Below are 4569 nucleotides of genomic sequence, written 5' to 3'. Positions count from 1 at the left end.
TCCTGCCTGGCCCCTCCCGCAGCGACCCCCGGTCCCCTGTCTGCCCGCAGCCCCGCTCCCACTGTTGCTGCTTACACTTGCTGCCAGTGCCAGGCCCATTCGCACCCGCTGCCAGTGCCCGGCACTGGTCCTGATCACTTGGCGCCATCAGCAGGTGCGTGCTGCAGCTGCTTCCCTGATCGCCCCTCAGGAGCAGGGGGAGGTCGAGAAGCCTTCAGGGGTGATCGGGGCTGGCAGCTGCCGCTCACACCTTCTGATGGTGCCAAATGATCAGGCCTGATGCTGGGCACAGGCAGCGGATGTGAGCGGGGCCAGAGTTGGTAGCAGGTGCGAGTGCCCGGTGGGACTGCAGCACACAGGAGCAAAGAATGTTTAGTAACCACCAGAGGCTCACCCCAATGACAGTGACCGGTGCCCTGCCTTGGTCTGGCACCCCTGCTCACCTGCTCCACCATCCTGCTGCAGCCAATGCCCACCATGTTCTGCACATGCCCCCTGGTGGTCAGCACACGTCATAGCATTGCTGTTCGGTTATCCGGTTGTTCTGCCGTTCAGTCTATTTGCATATTAGCCTTTTATTATATAGGATTTGTTTGTCTACTTTCCCCACTAGGCTTGAGATTTTTAAACTCAGGTCTTGACCTATTAATGGAACATACAATCAATTTTTTAAAAATGAAATAAAATTGAATATAAAATATCAGATAAGTAAACAGTAAAATATAAACATTGTATTATGAACTTATTATATATATAAAATGCATGTGTTTGTTCTAGTGCACAATATAAAATATAGTTTTACTCTAGTTTTAAGAAAGTTTGAAAGCCAATACATCGAACTGTCAATTCCTGAGTGACCATGCCATCAAAAACATCCAATAACTACAATGCATCTGGCACTCAGTAGGCACTCACTAAACAAAAAGCAAGTACTGTAGGAGTAAGAGGAGTAGCTGAGTGAACTTTAGAGACAGGAAATGATTAGCAGTGATGTTACTCTTTAGTGAAGTCTGGCAATGAAGAGATAGAAAGAATAAAACCTTGATCAGGAGAGTTTGGGGAAAGAGGAGACATAAGTATATTCATTAACTATGGGTAAGGATCCAGTAAAAACTGAGAGAAAATACAAAAAAACAACAACAAGAAGATAAATATTTGAAAGTTTAAGGTCCAAACAGACTAGAGGGGACAAAAACTAGACTATAATTAAAGGGGTTAGCTTTAAGAAAATGAGGCATTTCTTTCTCCAAGATTGGATGAAATGAGAAATGTTGAAATAGAGAATGTGGAGGGCTAACAGAGCTCATTTCTGAAGGCCTCTGTGCTCAAATTATGAGTCAATGTTTGTGACAAGATTAAGAGTAGTGGAATTCTGAGCTGAAGAAGAGTGAAAACATTTAGGAATAATGCCTGTGAAAAGTGAGAGGGAGTCAACGGATGAGTTGAATCTGATACCAACAGGAAGAAGAAATATAAGTTGAAAACTGTAAATATGAATTGGGTTAATCTGAATGATAATGTGAATTTTCTTTCCACGTTACCTGCCATCTGGGCATATGAGTAAAAGTCAATTGTTGGAATTAAGAAAAAATGCTAGCTTTGGTAGGTCAAGAGAGAGGCCAATGCGCATGCTGGTGAGAAAGGAGAGTGGACTTGAAGTAATTCAAGCTGGGGTAGGAAGGGAGATGAAGCAAGAGATTAGGGAAGAGTTCAGAGCTTATAAATGCACAATAGGCTTGACTTAGTGGGAGAGGATGGAAGGATAAGAAGATACAACTAAAAGGGATAACTTTAGAGTTTAAGGTATCACCGGTGACCAGAAGCCTGGCTGTATTTCCCGGAGGTAAGAAAAGGAACGAACTCTCAGGTCAGAGTGTCCAATACGGTAAACAATCCCAAGATGGTAACCAAGGCAGGAGCTGAAACATGAATGTACGCCGGCTATCAAATCAGCCAGGAAAGGCCCCCTCCCTCCGGGCCCAGGCAGCACTTTCCTCCCCTCCGCTCCTGCCCCAGGCCCATACCTTTACCTTTCTCTCTCCTGAAGGCTAAGGGTCCCGTGAGACTTGCAGCCAGGGGAGGAGTGGGAATCGGCAGCTGGCCTAGGGCACCCCCTGAACCTGTCTGCAAGGCCCCCTTTCCTCTGACTTTTCAGTCAGCCGGAGCAGCCCTGCCGAGACTCTCCTACTGCTTCTTCTCTCTTGGGCTCTTCCTTGTTTCACTGTCCCCAGCTTTAATAAATGTCCTCTCAAAATAAACAAACAAACAATAAATAATAAATGATGAAGTCAGTGAGGAAAGAGACAGAGTATCCTGGATGTCAGTAGAAAAAAAGACAAGGATAGGTGATAGACACAAATGGGGAGAAGTTACTGAAGGAGACTAGGCCCTTTTAATGTTAAGAGACATACAACGTACACTGAAAATTTTTATTTTCTCATTGAACCTATTGTCAACATTACACAATTTACTTGCAATCACATTATGCCCTTAATTTTTTTCACAGAGAATATTCCATTTACCGTGTGGCTCATCATCTTCTGGACATGTTCTATGTAATACAAGCATGTCAAACTCACGGGCCGCAGGCCACATGCCTCACTTATTTGGCCTGTGTTAGCCTTTGAGTTTGACATGCTTGATGCAATATAATGGTCAGCACAGTAGTCTTAACTGGACAAAAGTTATGGCCAAGAAAACTTGAATTTAATTTGCAACATATTTCCAGTGGCAACCAATGATCAGGTGCTTCAAGGTTCTAGATTTCAATTCTCCCATAATTTACATCTATGAATGCTCTAATTTCCACGTGTGCCTGTTCCTGTAACACATTAAAGGAAGGTTTTACACTGAACTTTGGAGTTTTGCTGTAGATCCATTCTCAGGTTTGCAGTTCCTTGGCTTTGCTATTTCTTCCAGGAAGCAGTGCCTGTCTGTTGGGTTTATTAGGTTGATAGGATTATCAGTGTGATGATAAGCAGCATACTCTGCAGCAGTAGCATTTGTCAGTACTTCACAGGTCAGAGTGGGGTCTTTTTCCAACCGACTTTTTACTAAGGAAGGTAAGCCAGCAGTGGCATTGCTCCTGATCCCCTGGTGAGGGCTCTTGAGCGAAGACAACAAAAGGGTCCCATCAGTACTACACAATAAAGTGCAATGGTGATAAGCAGCAGTCCGGCCAATCTTAGAAGCTGTTCCTGAGATTTAAAACTGCCCATCAAGTAAAAGGTCAAACCTTTTGATAGGCTGCACGTCAAGCAATAAAAAAGAAGGATCTCTTACCCTTTGAGACAGCATGGAGGGACCTGGAGATTATTATGCAAAATGAAATAAGCCAGTCGGAGAAAGACAAGCACCACATGACCTCACTCATATGTGGAATCTAATGAACAAAATAAATTGATGAACAAAATAGATCCAGAGACACAGAAACATGCAACAGACTGTGAAACCTCAAAGGAAAGGCAGGGGAGGGTGGATGGATGGGGAGAGATCAAAGAACTTGTATGCATATATGCATAACCCATGGGTGGTGAAGGCCTGGTGCAGGTGGTGGGGGCAGGCTAGAAGGGGTTGATGGGGAGAAGGGGGACATATGTAATACTTTCAAAAGTAAAGATTTAATTTAAAAATAATAATAAAATACCTCCTGGAAAAAAAAATAAAAGAAAACCAAGACCTTAGAATTGAACAGGAGTGTGTCACAAGGGAGAGAGAGCGCAGAGGTACTATGAACGGGTTAACTGGGGCAGGATTGAGAGCTGACCAGTCTTTGGGTTTTCATTGAGGGAAGAAATTTTTCACTCTCTTGGGCTAGAGAAGAAAATCAGTAGTCCTTGATATGAAAAAAAAGAAAATCTTCATGCCCTGGTTAGGCTATAAAATGATCTTTTCTCTACATTATTTCCAAAGAATCTTTAGTAACATCTAGGTGGCATATATTAATGCTTGAAGTTTTATTTTTCCCCAAGGGAAGTATTTTCCTCCCTTTTATATTAATAATCCCCTTATCATCCCCAAGTCTTCAATACTGAGAGTTTTGAGGTTTGTACATTTTTTCATATTTCTTTTCAATAATGCTAGGTAATAACCTTTTATTAAAAATAATATTAGTATCTGAAGAAAAAATGAGATTATACATTGTTCTCCCTAAAATAACTTTTCAAGTTGGCATTTGAGAACTCATGCTTCTTTGTAACTTATTCTATCAGTTAGGTATACACCATAATTATAATTCAGAGGAAATATACCTCTTCAGACCTCTGACTTTTTTTTAAATACACTTTTATTGATTTCAGAGAGGAAGGCAGATGGAGAGAGAGATAGAAACATCAATGATGAGAGAGAATCACTCATCTACTGCTTCCTGCATACCCCCGCACTGGGGATCGAGCCTGCAACCCAGGCATGTGCACTGACTGGCAATCAAACTGTGACCTCCTGGTTCATAGGTCGATGCTCAACCACTGAGCCACCCCAGCTCGGCAGGATTTCTGACTTCTTTAGCTAAAGTAGCAACAATTTAACTTTTCAATTTAACTTTTTGGTAGCTACCTATACTTACAAAGT

General features: G+C 42.4%; 1 pseudogene across 1 annotated transcript; it reads right to left on the bottom strand.

Moving 5' to 3' along the window:
* Positions 1–2477: 2477 nt before the first annotated feature.
* On the bottom strand, positions 2478–3297 carry LOC307111972 (lipoyl amidotransferase LIPT1, mitochondrial-like; annotated as a pseudogene). Its single transcript has 2 exons — positions 2663–3297; positions 2478–2565 (listed from the first exon to the last, which is right to left on the bottom strand). The product of its transcript is annotated as a lipoyl amidotransferase LIPT1, mitochondrial-like (transcript).
* Between the last annotated feature and the right edge of the window lie 1272 nt (positions 3298–4569).

Source organism: Cnephaeus nilssonii, assembly GCF_951640355.1.
Source record: "Cnephaeus nilssonii genome assembly, chromosome: 15".
Classification (NCBI taxonomy): Eukaryota; Metazoa; Chordata; class Mammalia; order Chiroptera; family Vespertilionidae; genus Cnephaeus; species Cnephaeus nilssonii.
This window is presented reverse-complemented; position numbering and strand designations above follow the sequence as displayed.